Source organism: Rutilus rutilus, assembly GCF_951802725.1.
Source record: "Rutilus rutilus genome assembly, chromosome: 3".
Taxonomy (NCBI): Eukaryota; Metazoa; Chordata; class Actinopteri; order Cypriniformes; family Leuciscidae; genus Rutilus; species Rutilus rutilus.
The window spans coordinates 33,028,558-33,053,999 of NC_140211.1; the positions used below are offsets into that span (position 1 = coordinate 33,028,558).

At 39.5% G+C, this 25,442-nt stretch overlaps 1 protein-coding gene across 4 annotated transcripts in view; it reads left to right on the plus strand.

The window, feature by feature from the left end:
• znf536 (zinc finger protein 536) overlaps positions 1-25,442 on the plus strand; it is a 179,680-nt gene that overhangs the window by 5,012 nt on the left and 149,226 nt on the right. For all 4 annotated transcript variants that reach the window (XM_084403854.1, XM_084403856.1, XM_084403858.1 and 1 more), the window contains exon 2: positions 2,291-2,334. The gene's annotated coding sequence lies outside the window, so the exon portion shown is untranslated. The remainder of the gene's footprint in view (positions 1-2,290; positions 2,335-25,442) is intronic.

The following is a 25,442-nucleotide window of genomic DNA, read 5'->3' on the forward strand; positions in this document are numbered from 1 at the left end:
GTTTTGTATCCCTCTAAATATTTCCCCCCCTTTCTCATAATTCTCTCCTGTGGGGAGAGGGAATTGGTGGACAAAATTCAGCCCTCCAACACCACACACATGCTCACACTCTCTCACACATCTCAGAGAAAGAGAGAGAGAGAGAGTAAAGAAAGGCTGTGGGACATTTGGTCATTATGGAGAGTGTTGAATCGGTCAGGTTTACACAGCCTTGGGAGACATGGTCAGCCTTCGGCTACGGCCTTACTCCTTTTCCAGAAATGGGACACCTATTTAGCGGTCCACACCCCAAATTTTTTTTTTGATAATTGCTGAAAAATTAAGCTAACTTTTTATTACAAACAAACAAGTAATTCCCATGTGCTATATGGCACCGTCTAACATGACGGCGGGCTTTTCAGTTGGTGAGAAGCACAAAATTACAGCCATGTCATCTCAGTAGACAGGGGCTTTGCACAAACAAGCGACTTCCTGTCAATCACTGGCCTTAAGCACATGCTATTATGTTGTTTTGCATTCTAATCCGAGCTCTTAAAATAGTGGTAAATATTTGCAGTGCTGCAAAGGCACCAAAAATAGTGGCAGATAATTCTGATGGCTGGGTGGTCCGCCGTTAGAGCGTAGGGCATCTCTGTTACAAGATGTCTCCAGATAATTGGGGGAGTTTAACAACGCCTACCCTTGAACTGTTTCCAGGTCGTGACCCCAACGGGTGCACCATCCACCCCGAGTGTGAGGGATGGCAGCCCCCTGGAGGGCAGCCTGGTTAAAATGGACGCCACTGAGAAGTAAAGAGGGACCCTGCACCTTTAATTATGATCAAGAGGTTTTCTCCAAAGGACGGAGGCGTAGCAGTTATGTTGCCTCGTAAATCTGCCTCAGATGCAGTATATTGTGTTGAACTATTACGGTACACTATTATACTGCATATTCAACTGGCTCTTCAGGACCTGATTTGCATAATTGGATCTTTAATGAAACTTGCCTTGTGGAACAAAAAAGGGGAAAAAAATGAGGAGAGAGATGAAAAAATACATTATAGTATTATAGGCAAACCCCAGCGAGTATTTGTGGTGGGAAGTTGTCTAAAAAAAAATAATACAAAAACGAGAGAGAACATGGAAAAAAAGGAGCCTGTTTAAAGCAGCGCATGAGCAGTGAAGTGACCTACGTTATGTACATCCCGTCACTTACCAGGACAGGCACGCACACATACATCACTGGCGGGGCTACAAATAGGATGAGAAGTACCTCTGAAAGCTATACATACTCAGCCAGGTCTCAGGGGTTATTACTACAATAGCTGGATTTCTTTAGCCTGAGGGATTTTCGCTTCTCTGTCGGCACTCATTCCCTCCACTTGTTACTCAGGGAAGATGGGTCCTTTGTAGGGAAGCCCAAGCCGCTCGCATGTTGGAATTCCTCTGCTGCAAATATTTTGACAATTCCCAGTCAGATCTGCGCAGAGTCTCTCTTTCGCCCCCTCCACTAGGGGTGCCATATCAAAAGCTCAAAACTTCGTTTTTAATCTCTGTAGCTTTGTGTGCATAATCACCGCAACGATTTTACACAGATATATTTATGTGTTTCCAGACACTCTATAATCCATAACATCTGTTTCTGGCTGATTTGTGACTTAGAATTGTTTTTATTGGTTAATTAAAATGCATGTGTCTTTTCTTCCTGTTCTTGAGCAGTTGAAGGTTAAAACGCTGATAGTGACCCTTTCGAACAGACGTGACAGTCATGGTTAATGAAATGTTATTTGTCCTATCTTTGAAGGGCCTATAATTTAAAAAGTGAAGGAAAGAAAAACTGAGAGCAAAGGAATATGAAAAAGAGAGCGGGGTAAAAAAAAAAATAAAAAAAAAAGGAAAAGGGGCGAGCTGTTTAGCTGCACTGTAGCAGGAGTGGTTTGTATCCAGGGGGGAAGAGTGTTGTTAATCAGGGAGAGAGGTTAAAAACGGATATTAGCTAAACGATGATGATTTATCATTGGAGGAGGGGGCCGAAAAACACAGAGGTGACTCCACTCCAGAGGCCTGGGAGTGGATCATATGGCTGCGTGGTTCACAGGTGGCTATTAGCGCAATGTTGGAGAGGGGCGGCAAAAGGAGACAGAAAAAGAGGGAGGGAGGGTGTGGAGAAAAAAAAAAGCAAAAGTAGTGCCACAGCTAGCGGCGAGCTGCCATTTACCCTGTATGTGCAAACGACTCTTTCACTTACTCTCTTTTTCCTTCTCCCTCTCTCCCTCTTTTTTTTTTTATATCTCTCCACGCTCTGCACTTAGGAACTTTCAGCTGACAGTGTGTCCCGGTCCTTGGTATCTCACAGGTAGGCTCATGTTATTTTTACTCCCCCCTAATTTCCCCCTGAATACGACCCTTTTATGTTTTACACACACCACACTCACACAGACGCTCACGCACACACTTGCAGAATCATACTAACACACGGTCAGAGTGCTTGTGCTGTTGATTCTCCCGGTAATGATGTCATTGCGATAGTGGAGGAGAGCAAATGTCTCCTGATTCCTCCATTTAACGGCTGGCTGAATTGGCTGATAATGATAGCATTGGCGTCTCCAGCCTTACAGACAGATCAGACCCTGTGAATTAGCAGCTCCTAACCAGAGAGAGAGAGAGAGAGAGAGAGAGAGAGAGAGAGAGAGATGGCATATGGGGGGGAAAGAGGGAAGCACTGGCACTAGGAAAGAGAGCGAGCGAGAGAGAAAGATAGAGATGTTGAAAGAGAGAGAGGGTGATGTATTTAACATATCTGTGCTGTGCTCTTGAAAAGGCTGTGAGAGATCTGTGTGTGGCAGTGCTGATAACTGCCGCTTGATATCAGTCAGGGACATGACCGCCTGTTTGCAAAGCTCTTTAATGCCTCTGCACGTCTGTCCTGCTACTTTGAACTGAATCATGGTCACATCAGGGCCATATCGTTCAATATCTGACCTTAATATTAGAGTTTGATTCTGTAGAATAGAATTAATATACTTTAAACAATTCAATGTTATTATTGTTATTTAAATTGCAATTCTTTTAAATGAACGATTGTAGGTGAAACCCATGACACCGAGTGTTATTATTATTAGTAATTTTCCTCAGTGTTTTGTTTGACATTTTTATATTTCTAAATTTGAATGCATCTTTCACTCGAAAGGCTCTTTTGCAAATATTGAGCGACTTTAAACACCATGCAACCGAGATCTCCTCCAAAATCTCTAATAGAGTTGTACTGTTTTTCTTGCGATCTTAAAGTAAATAAATAGGTCCGAATGCTAATGAGCGTTCCAAGCTTTGAACACATGGCCCTCTGTGACCGTCCGCCCCACACCCCTCTAGCCACACCAGCAATGCCACATCTTCAGACCCGCGGTGTCATAAGAGTACACATACCTGCCTACAGTTTTTTCCCCTTCAGAATAAATATGAAGTATATGCCTAGTTCTGCTCATTTCTGTCACTCTGGGCCAAGGCTGAGGACAGGTCCAATTTCAATTTTAATTAAAAGAGAATATCACACTTTGAATAGATGACAAATTGGGTTTATTATTATAAAATGCATCTAAATAATAATTATTTATTTATTTTGTCTTTTAGTTTAATTGTTTAATTATTATTTATTTATTACAGGGTTTTTTTTTTTCTCTCTCTGTATAATTCAATTGTTTGAATGTCATTGAAATTGAACATTGTAAGATCATAAAAGGATTCATTTGTGTATGTGTATTATTACAGTGCTTGTGGTGGAGGGCTGACTAACTTTTGTATGGGAATAATTGCATTGTTTAAATCCTGTACACATATATACACATTTGCTATCAGCCACCTGGTTGCTTTGTTTGTAGAGGGCTGTCAGTCCTGTGAGAAGCACTTTAAGTAACTCTTGCTGAAGGTGAGAGTTAAACAGTATTTACTTTGGGGAATTTGCCTGTATTTATCTGCCTTAATACAGAGGTGAATTTTAAAGGGGCTCTCAGAGAGAATTCCCCCGATGCTCAGCTTACTTTACACACCTTTTAAGTCTTAAGATGTGTTTCTCCCCTCCTGCTGACGCTTACCCATAACACTTCTCCCACAATCTCCGCCGATTTTCACAAATCAGCTTCTTTTCCCTCTCCCCCTTTCTTGTCTGTTATTGTTTTTGTTCTCTCGCCTGCTCCCTTTTTTCAGTCTTGATCACGAAGTGTTGTTGTCTGTCTCTTAAGTTGCCCGTTTCATCTCTTTTGTTATGGCGTCTGTGCCAATCGTTGTAATTGGGAGAAAGCTAAGTTAAGTGAGTGAAGGAGAGAGTGTGGGGTAACTTGCCTTGTTACTTTTCCCCACGTTTTTGTAAATAAGGCTGTCAGTATAGATCAGCCTGTGGTAATGTGGACGTTCCAATCCACTCCAAACCCACATGACTGGAGGCTGGAAAAAAATGGAAGGCATGTTCAGAAAGGACAGCTTAGAGTTCAGTTACACTTCTGGAAGTTTTTACGCACGACTTCTTTGTGTCAGATCAACCGCCAACATCCTTTTTAACTTTCCGAGGTCAAGAGAACTGGTACAAGATTTAACCTGTTTACGTTATTGTAGGGAAACACATTTTTAGTTCAAGTTAAACAGTACTGGAAGTGTACGTTTACAGCACATGTTCTGTGTCTAGACATTTCTTGGGAGAGCAGAATGGACTTTGACTCCTCATTTTGTGGCCTGCTTGCATTTGAAAGCATGTGTATTTCACATAAATGGTGTCAATTCAATTTTTAAATATAAGCACGATATTTATAGTTTAGATTTTTTACATGTAATTGTGGGTTGGATTTCGCTAAGATGCTTAAGGATTAATTAATTTCACGACGCTAATCAGAACATTATGGATATCGGCTTTTTTCAGAGCGAGAGCGACTTTCATAACAAGTTGAGCCAGCGATGACGTGATTTGCACAGAGGAAGGGGCCTGTGGTCTGGTGTTGATCATTAACACTTTTCCTGTATGTGTGGCCCCCTCATCAGGCGGCTAAAAGATCATCTCTGTTTAAATTTGCATGATGATGGTACTGTGACCAGTCATCGTTAGATCAACTAACTAGAGAGGCTTAAGGTTGGGCAGAGAAGATTCATGATCCCCCCCCCTCCCCCGATCTCTCTCCGTCTTGGGAGGTCCCCTTTAAAGTGCAAACCTCAGCCCCCCTCTCATCCCGCGTCTCCAGGAATGATGATCCGACGCGATCCCGTTTCTGCACGAGCCAAACGGGGAAGCTATGTGAGATTTTCCCCTCGGTTTATATATTTTTCTTCCTCTCTCTCTCTTTCCCCTCAGTCTCTCTTAGCCCTCACTCAGCCCTGCTGATTGCTGTAGCCTCGGGGCTCTCCGGCGCACACTACATCCCTGTGATTATATTAATGGCCTCCCGCGCTGGGTTTGGAGGCTGAGGACGGCCGGGGTAATGCGAAGCATTGCCGAGGAACAGTTAAGGAGATGGACCTCTGACCGCAGGGGGTCTCGGGATCAAGGCCCAGGTGGGCCACGGCGTAGCTCCACGCTCCCTCTGGGCAGGCCACTTAACTCGCAACGCCTCAGTGAGCACCCTAACCACAGCCGTAACAGAGCGCGCACGAGAGAAAGAGAGAAAGAGAAATGTGATGTGGGGTTTCTGTGTCTGCTGTGAAAAAGGGAAGTTATGAGTGAGACAGAACAAATCACACCCAGAGGCTTTTGGCTAAAACTCACAAAGCTGGCTAATAATTCTCCTCTGAGAAGTATTGATCTTTATTTGTTATTATGTGACTTCTAGGCACTCTCGCACGTTTATTTGTCTTCATTAGACTTGAACAGCACCTGCAGCATTGTTACTCCAAAATGGAGTGTGTGTATTTGCGTTATTGCATACGAAAATGTTTGTTTGCTCCCGTGCTATGTGTCTGTGTGTTAGCGCCTTTATTTGGGAGGACTTTGTTATTTCTTTCTCTCTAATTTGGGATTTATTGTGAAATTGCCGTGTGTGTACATGTGTGAAATGCCGTCTGCCGCTCTGCACTGAATATATCTCCTACTTATGTGTCGGCTTGATATGTGGAGCAGGATTCATTCATGTTGCACTTGTGAGGTGGGAGCCGTGGGGGTCCGTCTCCCCTCGACTGGACGTTTGATCAAGGCACATGAGGGGTCTGCCCCGTCCCATGCTCCTCTGTTTCATCCTCTCGCCCTGGCCGCAGGATTCCCGCTTTCCACACTTTTGTTGTCGTGAGTAATCTCGGAACTGATCTTAATTATGGAGGCCGGGTCTGGTTCTTTCTCTACTGTCCAAATGCGCTTTTAATCAGTGTAGTCAGTTAGTTATGAGCAAGGGGGAGGTACTCCACACCTCCAAGCCTAGGGCTGCATTCGAAATCGCATACTTCCCTACTATATAGTTGGTGAAAAACAGTATGTGACAAAAGAAGTATGTCCAAATTCACAGTACTCATAAAAAAGTAGACAAAAAGTACCCGGATGACCTACTACTTCCGGCAAGATTCTGAAGTTTGCATGCGATGGACACTTTACTATCCCATGAGGCCACAGGAGAGGATTTATGAATGGCAGTGAAGCGACATAAGCTGGTAGGTCATATGATAATGACAGCATGCCGAATGTGGTACGTCCGGATTATATTCCTGCTACAGACACTATTTAGAACATACTTTTTTAGCGGTCCTAAAGTAATTACATATTCAAAATAAGTACCTACCCAAGAGAGTATCCGATTTCGGACGCAGTCTAGGAAGAGTGAGAAATAGCTGGAGAGAAGAGAGCATCATGGGACTGTGTGGAGGAATAGAGCAGGTGTTTGAGAGGAGCTGGGAAGCTAAAGGTAAAAGATTGCACAGGGATTCTTGCTTTTGGAGAGGAAGTGTTGCAAAACTCACTATAGCAGCATTTATGATAGATACATGGGTTTAACAAAAAACAAATCTATATGTGAAAGTGCAGTGGACAAATATTAGTTTATCACAGCCAGTGAATGACAGATATGTTGGCAGATATTTGGCATTTTGAGATCATAGCCTATCTGATGATACGTGTGGCGGCTTGGCTTATTATCAGTAGCGTTAGTTCTCGATGGTGTCAGTTGAAATATATTTTTAAAAATATTATATGTAAAGACATTTAGCAAGAACGCATTCAACTGATCATAAGTGGTAGTTAGGACATGTACATTATTATTATGATTTCAAATATATGCTGTTCTTTTAAACTTTTCATTAATCAAAGAAAAATATTAAGCAGCGCAACTTTTTTTAAATGATTAATAATAAGAAATGAGCAGCAAATCATCCTATTAGAATGATTTCTGAAGGATCATTTGTCACTGAAGACTGAACAATTGTATTAAATTGTAATACTATTTCACAATATTACTGTATTTACTGTTTTTTAATTAAACAAATGCATCCTTGATGAGCATAAGAGACTTCTTAAAAAAAAAAAAATAATTCATAACGATTTAAACATTTTGAACATTAGTGTTTGTATTTCTATATTTTTTTCTATAATAATTATTTCTATATTTCTATAATATATTTATTAATATACAATTATATATTATTTTTTTTATATTCTTTCACAAAGATATTTATATATAAAAAAAATGTGTAAAATCACATATATTTAGATTTTATTGACCACTCTGCTCTCAAAACTGGATAACAGGCCTAAGGAAAATGGATAAAAAATTGGGAAGAAAGCAGAGGGAGAAGCAGGGGGAGTGGGATGAATCGAGAAAGATGGATTCCATTACACATAAACATGCTTTAAGCACTGATAGGATGATCCATTGGGATTAGTGAGGAAATCCTGATGGACATTGAAAAGGTGACCAGTCGGAGAAAAGCGTTACTACATGCTCCACTGCAGACGCCACACGCACTCATACAGAAACGCAAACAAACTGGGGTTATCCTAAAGGTCAAAGGGCAGCCCTCTTAGCACAAACTCGAGGCTTAACGTCAACCAGCTTTATAAATCAAGGATGAATATGTGTGATTGCTTCAGTGGGCCTAGATTTCAGGAATGCTTTATCAAACATTTGTGTATGTTGACTTTTCAGTTTTGATTAGTTTTTTTGTGTGATTTACACATTGAGTTCCATACTTGTGTCCATGTACAATGCTACTTTAAATTTATATTTTATTTTTAAGCAAAGTGTCTCATAGAAAGGTGAGTGCCTCACAAAAGTGCCAATTAACTGGAAGGAAGCACAGTAAAATCTTAAGAAAACAACTGAGAATTCACTTATACTGTTAAAATCTACAGACGAATCCTTAAAGCCGAGAGTTGACAGTCACAGAACAAATGAGATTGTGTTCTATTGCAAGTGTGTGTGTGTGTATGTGTGTGTGTGTTTTTTACCAGAAACAAAAGCAAGTAAGTTCACATCGGGGCAGATTTGGATAAGAATCAGTATAGTGATTTGCAGCAGGGGATCTAGATATTCTCATTAGGTATGCATGGTGGCATTCCCACATCTTGTCTCTATATTATTAAAAGTAGTTTGCCCATAGGCTGCCTCTGTGCTGAAGGAAGTTGGACAGATGGCCATGTTTTTTTAATAGATCACAACCATATCTAAAGCACGGCAGAGGATGAGAGAAACGGATAGCACTATACCTCTCTTTCACTGGCTGCTGGATTCATTCAGGGGGGCAAATGCTCCTCTAGCTATAGCCTTCATGAGTGTAGCGTTTCATTAAATAGACTCTAAAACTAATACAACATTCAGTGACTTCTCGCTGTGGATGACAAGTTAATTTGCTGTTTATGCCTGTGTATGTCACATTATATAGCAGTTGCGAAGGTCTTCCCAATAGTGTGTGTGCTGTGAACTGTTTTTAATCTTACAAACCCTCCTTAGCCTTTTTGTGCCTGACTGAAAGTTACTCATAACAGGATGTTTAATGTATCGCAGAGAGAGGGAGAGAGAGCAAGAGAGAGGGAGATTATGTCTATGTGGTTGCACTATTTCTTGATGTATACGGCATGTCAGGCAGCCATTGTCTCCTGGGTAAAGAATGATAGTTCAAATACCTACCATCTCTCCCTTGGTGCTCCAAATGCTCGCCTTTGAAGTTTTTATAATCCATCTGTCATCTTGGAGCGGGGAGGGCACATGTTCTGTACTGCTCAATTATAGAAATTTCTTTTTTGCCAGCCACATTGAGACAGAAAACGAATATGGACGGCGCAAAGAGAAAGAGGGAGATAAAAAACGAAATTTTGCATTCTTCAATTTGTCACCACTTAAAGGGACAGTTCTCCCCAAAATGAAAATTCTTTCATCATTTACTCACCCTCATGCCGTTCCAAATCTGTATGACTTTCTTTTGTGGAGCACAATTTTGAAGAATGTCTTGATATATACACTACAGATCAAACGTTTTAGTTAGTACAACTTTTATTATTATTATTTTGAAAGAAAGAAAATTATATTTTTATTCAGCAAGGATATATTGAATTGATCAAAAGTGACAGTAAACTGATTTATATTGTTACGAAAGATTTCTATTTGAAATAAATGATGTTCTTTTGAACTTTCTATTCATTAAAGAAACAACTTTTTTCAACATTGATAAGTATATCTCTTGAGCAGCAAATCATCATAGCCAATTACAATGATTTCTAAAGGATCATGTGGCACTGAAGACAGTAATGATGCTGGAAATGTAGCTTTGACATCACAGGGATATATTACATTATTTTAAATTGTAATTATATTTCATAATATTACTGGTTTTGATCAAATAAATGCAGCCATGGCAAGTATAAGAGACTTCCTGACTATATAAGAAGTCAGTAGGATCCAATGTTTTTGGACTCAATTCTTCAAAATATATTTGATGTTATCCCAAAGAAAGGAACAACATAATGGTGAGTAAATTATAGAATTAAAAAAATGTTGGTGAGCATTTTAACATTCAGTCTCGATTTCTCAATTCCTTTCGGACCCAAAGCACATACACACAGGTGCTCACACACTCACTAGTTTTGGGTGGAAAGCCTAAAATGCTTCCTGCTGTTACAATTCTAATGAATTTATTTTGAACACTTTCAAGAGGCTAAAATGAGTAATAACAATAACATTAAATTGGTCAGTTAATCAAAAATTAGAATTCCATCTAAATATTTGTTTGCTGTGAGAAAAAGGAAACCGGAGAATAACATGCATGTGAATGGGATGTCCCATGCAGAATGGAGCAGAGAGGCTATTCAACACACATCCTAATGAAGTCTGTCGCAGTACATGGTGGTAAAATCATGTTTAATTAGAGAATGCGGCACATGCATGCAGAGGTAAAACCCTATTTGTAGAACACAGAAAAGACTGATACATAAAACTAGAGATAGAGAGAGTCAACAAGAGGAACTGATTACTTCAGATATGGTTTCTTAAAGAGCAGGTAGAAAAGAAAACAACAGCAGTTGGAAATCAGATATCTGAAGCGTTTTACCTTTTAATATTTTCTTTTTACATCACCGTTAGATCTCTTTGAGTCTCGTGTTATCAGAAGTGAATAGCGAAACACGAAGAAGGGAAGAGGAAGATGAAAGATTGTGGTCGGCAACGATAAAAGGAAATCGTACGTTCTTCTGTTGTTTTTGAGTCATCGATATTTGGGGTATAATTGTTTTGTTGGCGTTATATATCTTCATTTATGGTGGAACAACACGTAGGCCTTTTTTCTGGCTAAATAAAAGCAGCACCCATCTGCCTCTAGACCGGCTCCAGCCTCCTGCTCATCGCAAAAATAATGCGCGTCCTAATGACTTCCACATATTTGGAAATCTCCCTTTTGAAATTGGTCTTGGCAGATTATTTGCAGGTACTTGAGTTGCATCTGTTTGCAATTTTGCAAATGTGGAAGACTTTAATATGGCACTCTTGCTTTGGAATGATAGGGGCTATTCTAATCCTAGGGTAGTACCGGCTGTCATCACAAAAAGACCTTCGCTTTTCTCTTTCCTTCTCTCGGCGGAAGAAGAGAAACGAGAGACGGGATATACAGCGTCCAGGTCAAGGTTAAAGTTGCGAGAAACGTCCTGGTCCCACTGTTTTGGGAAGAGTGGATGAGGGAGAAAGAATGTAAGAGAGGGGAGGAAGGACATTCAAGCCAGGCTGAAATCATTGTGACTTCAGTTCTTGTTAGTTCTACCATGTGGCAAGCAGCTGACCAGCCTAAGCCATTTGATTCTCTCGCTCTTTCTCTTTTTTTTTTTTTCAAATATAAACTCAACTATCTGTTCCACTTTCCAAGCCTGTGCTGCGCCTGTGATTTCTCTCCCTCCGTTTTTGTCTCGCTTTCTTACCCAGCAGATTGCAATTGTATAGGTGGTTACAATTACATTCATTACAGATTTCATCAGCGGTGTTTATTCAGTCTGACGAAAAATGAAAAGGCGAACTTTTAACTCCTTTGTTTTGTTTTTCCCCCCCCTCCCGCTCTCTCCTGAATTTTTGGAGAGGTTTTGTTTTATTAGGAGTGAGGGGCAGGCGATGCCAGACAGGGAATTATGTTGAAAGTGTATGCCTTGCAACTTTTCTCCCTGTTGGAAATGTTTATTTGAACAGTAAGCTCATGATTTGAATATTTGTAATCCATGCTTAAATTTACAGGCCAGATGAACTTTTTGGCACAGAATCGCAACCATAAGTAGGATTTTCTCAAAAGCTTTACAAAATTTTAAGCCATTTGCATGGCTTATCTAATTTAGAGGGAGGGGGGGACGCCTCGCCCTTCTATTATTTTCATACCTCTGAAAAAGAACATTGTTCCACCCTTAATGTATATGCATACCTCTACCGCCAGTCTATGGTGACCAATGCTCAAAGCACTTAGCGGGAGACAAAGGGAAAAAGGGAACGAGGGAAAGACGAATACATAAATACATGTGTGCGAGGGGGGAGTGGGGAAATGTATGCAGTGGCCGGGGCGCTGGAGTGCTTTTTCACTCTGTTCAATTCAAATGAGTTTACTAGGTATTGACTTCTGGTGCTGGGAGAGGCCACCCATCTCGTAGGCTGGGCGGTCTTCTCAGCGCTGCGCGCTTTCTTAAATGATGCTAATCAGTCCGGCAGGGCCTGGCCTCTGTCCACCATCAGTTTTTCTGTAATTCAGATGTGGTGAGAACCTGAAATTAAACATGTCTGCGTGTGTGCTGTGAATGGAAGTGTTGAGAAGTGCGTTTTGGTGTGTGCGTCCGGGTCAAGGAAAACCGAATTAGCAGATAGGGGAAATTGCTGAAGCTCTGGCTTTCTCTTGGTCATGTTGAGGGTGAATGTCAACACGATTTAGCCACCGCCCCGTCTCCTGACTGGCTCCGACTCCGTCTTTTTCACGGGCATCGTACGCGATCTAAGTTTCAGGTTTTTACGATCCTTCAGATGTGTTTATAAGATGAATCGTTTATTTGTGGCTGTCGTGTTGTCTATGTGTGTGTATGTTGACAGCAGGGCGAACAGCTGACTCGACGGTGTAGCCATTGCCCTTGTTTCAGCTTGGCTCTCGGTGGTGTGAAAAAGCTCGCTCTTTGAGGGCATTATATAGATTAATGGTTTGGGCCAAGGGCTCCTGGGAGGCCTAGCGTGAAGCCCTGGACTCGACTGGGATGGAAGGGGGAGCAGAGAGACTGGAGCCCCGGCCTGCTGAAAGCAAACACAGGCTTCTGGTCTGGATCTGGAGGGATGGAGTCGGAGCATCATCTGCTCCAAGCTGCTCGTTATATCAGCACGACCCTCCTCTCCTCGCCAGCAGAGACACTAAACACTCACCAAAGCGCGCACACACACACACACACACACACACACACACACACACATACACACACACACTTGTCACTTGTCAATAACAGTCAAAAAAAAAATAAAAAAAAAATAAATTCCTCCAACACAAAAGGATCTCAGCACAGACGTCATTGAAGCACAGACATATGGACATTCGTTTCCACCTGATTGTAAAAAAAAAAAAAAAAAAAAAAAAACACGAGACACAATTGTGCTTATAGTTCACAGTTGTAACTATTTTGGGTAATTTTGAATTTATGTCTCACAACACGACAACGATGTACTAAAAACTGAAAAGTTTTTCCTTTGCAATTTTTGCATACAGACGACAACGTTGTCAAAACGATCCCCGTTCACACAGATCCACAAAAACGACTACAAAGGCTGTATTATGCTGCAAGGCCAGTAGTTGGCGATGCCACTTTGTAAAAAAAACACTACGTGCCTATAGACTGAACACGTAATATGAATGTGCATGACATCACCAGGAGACGATAACAGTATTATTTTCAAAATGTACTAATTTACTACAGTCTCTATTTATTGTAATTGTGAATTTATATTTCGTAATTTTAACAATTTCTCATAAGTTGCTACTTTATATCTCACAATCGTAACTATTTCTTGTAATTGTGACTTCATCTATATGTATTATTTACTATATGTCACAAATGTGACTTCATATCTCACAGTTGTGACTTTATTTGTCATAATCGTTACTTTATATCTCACAATTGTGACTTTGTATTTCTCAATTGTAAACATTTTTCTATATATCACAATTGTAACCTCTCAAAATCTGAGATTTAATATCTCACAACTTGACAGTATTATTTAAACTTTTCACAATTATTTTTATTTCCACCCTGGTTTCTATACATATGTGGCTTTTCATTTACCAAGAAAGCTCTTCACTGTCTTGACCTGCTTGGAGAATAGGAGACTCTGCTTGTAATATCCAGGGCAAATACCAGTCAAGAGTAGGTGTGAGTATTAAATGTATGTTGTATTTATTTTGTGTTTTGTATAATGTAATGTATTTATTATTAGCATTAGCATTATCATTATCATTATTATTTTTCCCAGAGAAGGTCAAAGCTCTGTCTCCCATGTGTGAGAATTGAGAATGCAATAAATGAGAATTCTATTGCGCACACACACACATACACACAAACACACAAACACATGCTGCTGGTGAGGGCCAAGGCCTTTTTTTCTCAAGGCCTGGTGGACAAACAACAAGCATGTGTTAATGAAAGGTGGAATAAAACTCCAGAGGACGTAAACAGCACATTAACTCACAACAGGTTCTTTGTTGTCTTGGCACTGATGGCTGTGTTAAAGACTGATATTTCATAACTTCACTTGTCATAAGGACACTGGCTCAGCTTTTGGTGTTTTCTTTTTTTGCAGATTTGAGCACATTCCAGATAAGATTATGTTTGTGAGCGTGTACACGCACATGCGTAAAACGGAGAAAGACAGAGTGAGCAAAAGGAACAAGAACTAAGAAACTTAGTTTGTTGGAATCTGTGAGTGTTATCTGTTCGCTATTTATGTAAATATGTGTTGTCGGTCATCTACATCTGGTCTATATGCCGCATGCGTGCGTGTCTGGCAGGAGCGTGAGTCTATGCGTGTGCCAGACGTGTGTACGTTTGCATTTGTGTGTGTGCGTCGTTAATATGGGGAGCTTAAATAACCTACTTTTGTCTTGACAACAGCATCAGTTGTAGAGGTGCACATATGCAGAAAGCTATTTGGAAAGGCATCCTCTTGCCTGTCAGCTTTTATTATGCGGGAAGGTGTCATGTTTGTAAGGAAGCTGAGTGCAGATGGCAGAGTGGAAGAAATGGATCACTAATTTTAACAATGATTAATGAACAGAGATGGAAAATGAATTACACTCCAGTATTGGAGGGAGGAATATTCTCTCTGAAAATGTTAACTTCGGCTGCCAGCCGAAGAGAGAGAGAGAGAGGGAGAGAGAGATGGTGATGAAGAGGGGGTGGAAGGGGGAGGTGGGGGGGGGGGCTGTTTTTTCCCTTGTATCCTTTGTAAAGTCAACACTTCACTGGTTTCGCTATTACTTTTACCATTTTGCTGCTCTGACAGACAGCGTTGATCCATGATCTGTCTGTTGAGTTCTAGGACTGTAGAAACAGTCCTTTAAAAGGCAAATATTGTGAATGGGTAACCGAGAACATCATTCCTTTTAAATTTAGTCTTCCATTCGTTATTGGAGATTTCGGCAGGTAGCGCGCGTGCTCTGACATGTTGTGCATGCAGGCGATCCAAGTTCGAATTTGGCTCCCAATCCCACTTTTCTCCCTTTCATTTCCTCTCACTTGTACGCTATCCCGTGAAATAAATGGCAAAATAAAAATCATTATATTCTAAAAATTAAGAAAATGCTTTATTCAAAGACTTTCAACTAGTTTATTCTGAGCTGAGAAGTTTTGAATGTAAAAATCTCCAAGATGGCAAGATGAAAATCAGTGTTAGATTATATTTAAGCTCCGAGCGGAGCAGTTAGAGGAATTTTTTGCCATCCCACAATAAGTTTTAATAAAACAAAACTGTAGGATATCATTGTCAGTCATCAATCATCTATGCACAATTTTATGGAGGAACGTATTTCGGAGAATCCTCTCAAAATAGAGAATTTTAGAAAAAACAGCAACAATATAATAAACATGTGAACACAGCCTTTGTGGCTTCATCTCAGGTGGGTGTTTATTTATTTATTGATTTATTTATTGTCAAGCTTAGACATAGTAGATATATGTGTGGTGTTTTGAATTTAATTAAGCTCCTAATGGGAAATACCTTTAGGAGAAGAAAAAAGACACAATAACTACTACTTCTGGAAACAATGTTTGTGTGTGCGTATGTGTGTGCTAAAGAGCGCTCAGGTTACCCAGCATATGCTGAGTACTCAGAAAACATACACAATGCCTTTGGTGAACAAGGTAGAGAAAAAGCTCCTGGGATCCAATTTAGAATGTGACTTAAGGCAAGCATGCCTTTGAGTATGTGTGTGTGTGTGTGACTGTGTATCTGTTTTTGTGTGTGTACACATGTGAGCGAGTGTGTTCATCTTGGCATTCTATTGAAATACTACAGGGTGATTAGAATTCCCCTTGCAGGCTCTGGGGGTGGCCCGCTTTGAGCCCCACATCTGTGCCCCTGCCCTCTCACTGCTGCCCTCTCTCAATCCCCCTCTCTTTCTCTCTCTGGGAGGCCTGTATTCTCAGGGTTCTGTGCTACTTTAAAGGGAGGTCAGGTTATGTAGTTCACAGAGTTTATGCCGTCCAGATTATTTATTTAGCGCTGAGCAGGAGTCTTTCAAAGGAGGATTGGGTAACGCTCAAGACTTTGTAAATTTGTGTCAGATTTTACCGTCCTGTTTTTTTTTTTTGTACTAGCCTACATGTCTGTTATGATTACCAAAAAAAATAAAAAAAAGTCAAAATAAATGGAGTCATTGCACGCAAGTGTGTTTAGCATGCATGTGCTTTTATGAAATATTCCCCTTAATCTGATGGGGTCATATAGTGAGGAGGCAAAAGTTTCTTGATCGTTTAAAATAAAATCCTTGTGAAGCATTCCAGCATTTCAGTTTGTGTGGCACATTTTAGTGTGGATTGTTTGAGGTATATGTTACAGTGTGATGTAAGATTTGCAGAGAGGCTGGTATTGTATTGAAGGATGGTTTTGAATTTGCAGCTTGTGTCTTACTGGAGAAAGGCACTATTACTCATTTCATGAGTAAAGGGGCATTTCTTGAAGTTGTAGCAGCCTGTAAAATTTTAAGGGTCTGAGAAAAAGTAAAAATGGTCATGAATTTGTGACGTTTTCAGCCCGTTCTCATCCCAAGGCGTCATATACTGACGCTTTTGACATTTCGTCTACATCCAACGCACATGGCACCCTTTAGCGTCAATATGAGATGCAGATAGATATGGGCCAGAAGGCGCCTCCTAACCCTAACCCTACCCCAGACCTAAACCTACCCATAACCGAACAAAGCTCTGTGCGTCATATTGACGCTAAAGGGTGCCATGTGCGTTGGCTGTAGACGAAATGTCAAAAGTGTCAGTATATGACGCCCTAGGATGAGAATGCGTTGGACGTTTTATAGTGGTCAACAGATATATATCCAGTGATGATATGCCGGCAGATTTTGGCATTTTTCAATTGTCAAATAAATATGTTTTTCCTGTTTTGCTGGTTAGTGTCAGAAACGAGACTTTTAATTTATTTTTAAGTATTACTTTATTTTTAAGTATTTTTTTTTTTTTTTTGTGAAATTTATTATGTCGTTTTTAGTGGAAAAAGCTATACTAACATTATAAGTGGACCTTCAAATGATATATTTTTTTTAAATAAATATATACATATTGTCTTTGTCACACAGAAGAAATCCTGTCTGTTTGCTTTGCTTTGAGTAAAACCAAAAAAAAGCATCAATGACACTGATGACAGAGACACAGATGCTGATGATGCGGATGAGGGAAGAAAGGAGGTTTTGTTCTCAGGAAAGTGGCACCTTGGACAGGAATCATATTTTACCCCATCATCAAAGTGCCCTCCTCTCCTGCACCACATACAGATCTCATGGTCTGTCTCAGCACGTGTCTTTATTGCACCTGAACCAGTGTGGAGCAACATTATAGGCTTCAGTTACACACAACTGATCCAGAGCATCCAGGTTGAATGAAACCCAAACGCTCAGCCTGCTTTAAAGTTGGTGGAAGTGGCAGTACTCAAAAGAGCAGCGTTTTATTAGAAAAGCAACTGATTATCAGTCAGATTTTTTTTTTTTTTGCACCTGCCATATTTTAACTGCGTAAATATAGCGTGACTTTCTGAAGTTGTAATTACAGGTAAATCAAACGCATGGTTGCTGAATCTCTTGCATGGGCTGAGTTTGTTTACAGGCGCTTGTCTACCCCCTCGCGTGAACCTGTCTGTGTTCTTCCTGTGCCGCCTCCCTCGTACGCCCGGCTGCAGGTACGACTGCTTGGCACGGGGATTGATGGCGCCAAAAGAGGAGGATATTAAAGATGTCTGTCACGCTCCCCTCCTCAGCCAAACAAGTGGATGTGAACTTTTCAGCCGCGCGCTGTCACCTCACCTAATCAGGACGTGAAATCTGTATCCAAGCATAGTCATTTAACTTTTACCACTTCCTCCCCCTCCTGCTGGAAGAAGACAGTAAAGACAAAAAGAAAGAGAGAGAAAAAGCACAAAGTGACAAAAAGAAGAAGAAGAAGAAGAAAAAAAAGCAGGAGAAAGAACAATCATGCTGGAAGTAATGATATTTTCCAAATAAACGCCCGCCTGTCAGAAGCAGGAGACATATTCACTTCCCCAATGTAGCTCAAGGAGACAATTAGCAAACAGAGGTGACACGGTAAACAGGTGCAGCCATTATTCCGGGAGCTGCTGGCGATATATCCCCATCTCCCAGACTGATGAGGGATCATGTGACAGGAGGGGTGAATTATCTGTCTGTATCAGGGCTCGACTGATTGGGTCTGCCTGCCGTTTTACTCGAACATCTTCTGTCCTCCGAAAAAAGAGATGAGATGAAAAGAGATGATGGCTCCTCAACAAGCTCACAGGGTGGGATGTAGCGCTCCTACACTTCTCAGTTTTACATCTGTCTCGCTGCTCTGCTTCTCAGATATTCTTTGGTTTTTTTTTGTTTTTTTTTTCTTCTTGTCCCGGACTCCTCTTGTACTTGCATACTTGCATCTTTCTATCATTCTTTTCTCAGTTTTCACTCTCCAGCAGTGAATGAAGCTCAATTCATAATAGGTCATCGTACTGTGTGCAAGGTCAGACCGGTTTGTGGGAATTGATTGCTTGGTGCTAAAGTGCTAATCAATGAGAACCTTTTCTAGAAGCTTGAAAATGCGTTTTATTTTTTGTTTTGTTATTAAAATATGGATAGAACGTCAGTAATGGCATGTGTAATGGCAGGCAGTAGGGAATGCTGTTGACCAAAAATCGACACGTCTAAATCACTTTTCCAACCTTTTTTTGATTTGCTACAAAATGTTTTTTTGAAGGTGCATTTGTTTTGCACAATTATTATTTTTTTTTTTTGCAAATCACTGAACGCCGATAAACAGCCGATTTCATTGGTCAGCTTAACGACAGAGTCACCTGCAAAGAAAAGTTCAGAAGTTATGAATTGATCAGATTGTGATAAACAGTAATGCTATCTTTCAGGATGTGTTACCAACACTAATGCTATAAGGTTATATTGTTAAAAAAGGAAATAAAAGAAGATTACAAGAAAATACTATTTCAGCCTTTCTACTTCAAGTCACTTGGTACTCTATGGTTCAATGTTCAATTCAAGCTGTTACAGTACTTGTCTTTTCTTTGATGATTATTTGTTGAATTTACTAGCTGAACATTTTTCAAACAAAGTAAATCATATATATATATATATATTTTTGTATTGATGACATGACCCAGTCTTTGAAATCGGCTACAGGACGGGGTTTTCTGCTTAGCTGGTTTACTGGTCACATCTGTTTTAGCATCTCTTTTTATCGCTGAAGTATCAGATATAGAAAATCGAACTACTGGATTTTCCTAGAGTCTGAACTCTATATGACTCGCTGCAGCCATACGGGATCCATCATAAACGTGTGCCGTCCAAAGCAATTCTGTAAATACGTACACACATAACTTAATAAACTCCTGAACGACAACCTCGGCTTCAGAGAAGAACACGTACTGTACAACCACACACCGGTGTCAGGCACGGCTCACTTTCTGTCATCTTCTCAATATCCAGCAGACAAAATGAAACTAGCAAAACAAAGCGAGAAACAAAACACGGACTTCTGTGGAGCCCCCGAAGGTGCTTCGCTCGTCTTATAGCTCACGCCTACAAACCCCCCTCGCTCTTGAGTTTAATCTGTAATATAGCCAGACATTATCCATCAAACCTTCATCTCCCTTCTGAAGCATCCTGAAAATCGTCCGTTTCTTCACCATCCGATGATTGACATGGCACATAGGCGCTCTGTCTCTGACAGTTTAGGCAGCATTAGTTGGAGTGGCAGCCGTCTTGCTAGGAGTTAATGATAATAATTATTTTGCATTTTTTATTGCAGGATAATTATTTAAGAGGTTCATGTAGTCAGCAGTGTAATCAGTAAAGAGCGATTACAGAAAATCCACAGGCAAGCAGATGGTAGCTGTTGTGTTTTTTTTTCCTCTTTCTCTTCCACTCATATTAAACTAGCAGGCATTATACCAGCTTTGGCAAGAGGACAATGGAAAGGGCAAATGATAAAATTAAAATCTCTTCACCATCTAAAAGAAAAAAAATATATAATCAGTCGCATAATTAGGACTTTTTGGTCCTGGGTGCCAACACTGGCCAATCAACCCAGTCTATGTAACAGTAAAAAGTATTTCAGAAACAAAGAGAAATACTTAAACAGAAATGTCTGACCCTCATTACTTTGTCTATTAGTGGAAAATGTATCGCTTTTGGTGTTTGCACACAATCAACAATAGCAAGGTCAGAGTTTGTTTTTTTCATTTTTTTTCTTTTTTATAATAATCCCTCTTTTTACAGTACATGTGTACTGTACTGTTAAGGGCTAGCTGTTCAATGTTGTTCTTTTTTCTTTTTTTTAATGAATGAATAATTATTTATTTACTTTTTTCTTTTTTTTTTTTTTTTTACTTTGTACTCGACAAACAAAACGAAAACCTCTCTCTCTTTCCAGGGTCGGAGTGATCGGTACACAGAGGCTGCTGCCCTACATTCCTGACTAATTGTATAATTGGAAAAAGCTCTCCAAATGAGCGGCCCCCTTTCGCAAGTGCAATCTTCCCAGTGCTTCCCCCTTCAAAGCAAATCACAAAAGAGCATTTTGGGAATAATAATCATTTCAAAAAGCATCCATTATTAATCCAAAATAGTAGAACATCACCAGAGCTATGGCAAAAATGCCACCTCTAGTGCCACCACACACATGCAAGCACTGACTGTCGGAATTTCGAACTGCTTGTGCTTACATAAATAAGTGTAATGTGGATAATGTTGAAATTTACTTTCGAAGTTCACCTCTGACGGGCCTTGATCCTCTGCTCAAGACAGTCTTTGCTGTCCCTACGTTCAAAGATCTACCTGAGAGCTGTCTACACACTCATATTTTACAGTTATGCCTGTGCTCATAGATGGATTGGATTTCTAGATTTATGGCTCCTCGCACGCACTCCGTCATTCATTACTTCGATGGCAGCGAGACGGTGGGATGATTTCTGAGGTCGACGGTGTCGCAAAGTGCAGTTAAAACGAATCTGTTAATTAACCCTATTGATCAGTCAAAAAATAGAGGCAAATGTGATTTGCATACAGCAGGCGCGATCAATGCTTTAACTGATTTTTCATCTCCCTTTTTTTCTCCAAATCTGATTTCCTCTGTTTTCAAAGTGAGAGAAAGGGAGTCGGGCCTAATGCCCATCGATCCGCCATTGCATAGACACGAATACAAAGCGTTTTATTATGCAGCGGAGGGTAGGAACATATTAGGAACTCTTTGACTTCAAAGTTCAATACGTCGCGTTAGGAAACATCTTTCTTTCTTTCTTTCCTTCTTTCTTAGTTTTCTCCGGAGCCGACGGCCACAGCACTGTTACTCCCGCCGTTTGCATCGGTCTCTAAAAAACAACGATAATTAAAATGCAGTCACAGTTTTGCTCTGTGAATATTGTACTTGTGCATTAAATACTACTCTAATTGTTAGCTGAGTGGAACACGTATTATTAATAAGGTGATATTTCTTCAGGCAAAACAAAATCTGTTCCCTTTTTCCTGATTGAGTCGCAAACAACAACAAGCAACACGACGAAGTCTAAAAAAAGGGTGGGGGGAAACAATAGGTGTAAAAAAAGCAATATGCTGCGTTTTCTCAAGAGCATCTTATTATAGCGTATTGATTTATAAGGCTTTAAATGCGATCCGCCGCGCAACAGTCAAGGGCAGAAAGAGAGGAAGAAAGAGGAAAGGAGGGAGACAGAAAGTGGAAGAAAGAGATGGCTACGCAGGGGCTTAGTGGCAGCCGTCGGGTGCTGGAGAATGCCCTGCGCTGAATAGTTTTGGAACACAAAAGGGTAATTGTTTTAGCCCAGATGTTGCTTTCGCACAACAAGCAGGATACAATGTTCCTACTGAGCTGATGAGCCCAATCAGTAGAATGATTAAAAATTGATTTTGTCCCTGTAATTACAGTATGTAAACTACTTAGCCAGGATTGCAAAGGAAGTGATTTTCTAATTACGTATATACTCTGGTGTCTAATGATTGGTTTTTTGAAGTAATGAAGAGAGGGTCCTAACGACTCCTCTGTGTTCTGTTGGTTAAGGGGAAAAAGCGGGAGAGAGAGAGGAAGAGAGCGAAGGGGACCATCGTTAGGGCAAAGGCAGCAAGCAGACAAAGAGCTCAAATTGAATTTTCGCCACGGTAAAAGGCGAAGGGATTGTGTTTGTTAACATGCGAGCCGAACGCTAATGGTGGCCGTGACTTGTGTGGGGTCACCGGTCCGACAATCTGGACTCTCCAATTAAATCCCCCTGGAGTCATCATTACCACCAACAGAAACACACACACATTATCATGTTTTTGACTTGAAAATTGTAATCTAATTATTGGAAAACGGAGTACATACTGTACTTGTTTTTCGTTTAGGTGACCAACAGCTTATAAAAAAAAAAAACAGGGAAACCTCTGTGGTCAGCTGTTGAGAAACAAAACCACCAAAGTGAAACTGAAGTTAACCTCTTTTTTTCTTTTTTTTTCTCTTTGATGCTTTTTTTTTCTCTTTCATTATATCATTTAATTTCATTAATTCATCCTTTCAAAAGCTACTTCTTAAAAAAAAAGTATGTTTCAAACTTGTGGGTCTATAAAACCCGTAAAGCACATATCTGCTTTGTTGAAAACAATTTCAGCCCTGCTTTTAAATTCTGTAGCAACAGATTAGAGTAATCTGATAACGGTTGGCATTCTCCGGAGCGAACAGGACGGAAAAAAGAAAACAAACAAACAAAAATTCCACACAATCGGAAGCGACGCTCACGCAGCTTTGCATTGTGGGTGGATTTGGGGGTGACACAAATCCAGATTCATTATGACGAACAAAAAACTTTGAGGAAAAGAAAGCGAAGAGCGACGGAGACAAAGAGAGAGAATCGCTTGAGCTTTGAAATGCTGCCAGTATCAAACTGTACTTTTCAGACACAGTTGATTGGGAGAGAAGCCGATAGAGCGCTGCAGTCTGGCCCCTTTAATAATTCATTTAGTTAGGCTATGATCTATCATTTTGTACCTTTTGACATGCGATATTGAAATTTAATATTGCATCAATACAAATGATGTATTGCCAGTCGGCGCGGGGGATGTGGATGGGAAAGCGATCTTTGGATGTCTTTCGCTTTCCCTCCTTCTCTTTTCAAAGCTAAATTGTGCTTGAACACAAAGGCAGATGTTCAGTAAAGAAAGCCTCTCTTCCACAACTTTGATGTGTATGTTTAAAAAAATGACATCTTTGAAGACTCGCAGTCTTCGGTGGGGGTGCGTGAGCATTTCGTGTGTGTGCTGAAAGTGAAGATGATGGCACCAATGCTCAGAGGAAAAGAGCAGACTCTGGCTATGCTATTGAAGAGAATATCTTAATTTCACCATTTAACAGTGTGATTGTAACATTATATTTGCCTACTGTTGAGAGAACCTGATGTACACTGTCATTAAAATTTACGCTTGTTAAGATTTTTAAATGTTTTTGTTTTGTTTTGTTTGTTTCAACACAAAATACAATCTGTAATATTGTGTAATATTATTACAATTTAAATTAGCGGTTCCATTGCAATATATATTTATTCCTGTGATGTCAAAGCTGCATTTTCAGCATCATTACTCCAGTCTTCAGGGTCACATGATCATTCAGAAATCATTCTAATGTGCTGATTTTCTGCTGAAGAATTATTTCTTATTTTTATCAGTGTTGAAGACAATTGTGCTGCTTAATATATATATATATATATATATATATATATATATTTTTTTTTTTTTTTTTTTTTTTTTTTTTTGTGGAAACAGGGATACACTTTCTTTCCTTTTTCTCCAGAATTCAGAGTTAAAAAAGAACAGCATTTATTTAAAATATATGTCTTTTGTCACTTTTGATCAGTTGGATGTGCCCTTGCTGAATATAAATAAAGTAAAATTCAAAGTAAAAGTATTCATTTATTTTAAAGGACAAATCTTACTGACCCCAAACTTTTAATCTGTAAAGATGCCATGATTCACAGCATACAGTACATCCTCACACCAATGTTTTTGTTGTCGTCTTTGAGGAAGTGTACTTTGGGGCAAAGCCCCTTTCTTCTTCAGTTAAAGCTGTCTTTATGAGCTGTGATTTCTGACACTTGTTTCTTAGGCACTGTGAGCTAGTGCTAATGATATCCGATGAGTCTTTCCCATGCTCCACCCCACCACTGTCATTAACACATGGCTTGCCTCCAGTTTACTCTCGCACAATGGCAATGAGAGCCGGATGTCAATTAGACTTTCTTGGGGTAAACACCGCAGGTGAAGTCATACAGGTGAGATGGCATACAAGCAGAGATACTAATACGATGTTTAAGATTAAGAATAAAATGTGTTCTGTTGAAGACTTTGGAGGGGATATAGTTGTAGATTGTGTGTTGATTGATTTGTGTTTAGGAATGATGTATGGAGAAGTTAAGAGCTGTCTGTATGGATTAATCTGTAGGAATATCCGTCGGAATATCATACCTGTAATAGTATTCATGTTGGATTCATACATGTTTGAAAAACATTTATACTGTTGTCATCAAAAGTTTTGATTCATTGTCTCTTAAAATGTCAAGAGATGTAACTATCAAGTAAAAAATGATCATCATATCAGATATCATCATATGAATTTTTGAATCATGAAAATCAGTTTTTTTTGGGAGATATTTATTTGACCTGAACTCTTTTTCCTTACCATAAAAAATAATAATCTAATATTATGTTTTATATTATTAATAATATATGAATATTATTAATAATATATGAATATTATTATATTATATTATATTATATTATATTATATTATATTATATTATATTATATTATATTATATTATATTATATTATATTATATTATATTATATTATATTAATACAATTACAATAAAATGGCTTCCTGCGTGTCTGACTTGATGTGGCAGACACTTTTTGCTAAATATTTTTTGAAAATGAATAATACTTGGAATCTCTATATTTCAAATAATAGACACACACACACACACACACACACACACACACACACACACACACACACACACACACACACACACACACACACGCATATAACTATATATATATATATATATATATATATATATATATATATAAGAATCCCAGTGGATAGTTGCACCTTTTGAAATTTTTTTACAAAACCCAAGTTAATTTGACATTTTTTTCTCATTTTACTTCTGAAGTTAAAAACATATTAGACATATTAACAAACATATTGAAGAGGTATATTCAAGTCATTGTCTGCTTGAATGATATTTTTTTAT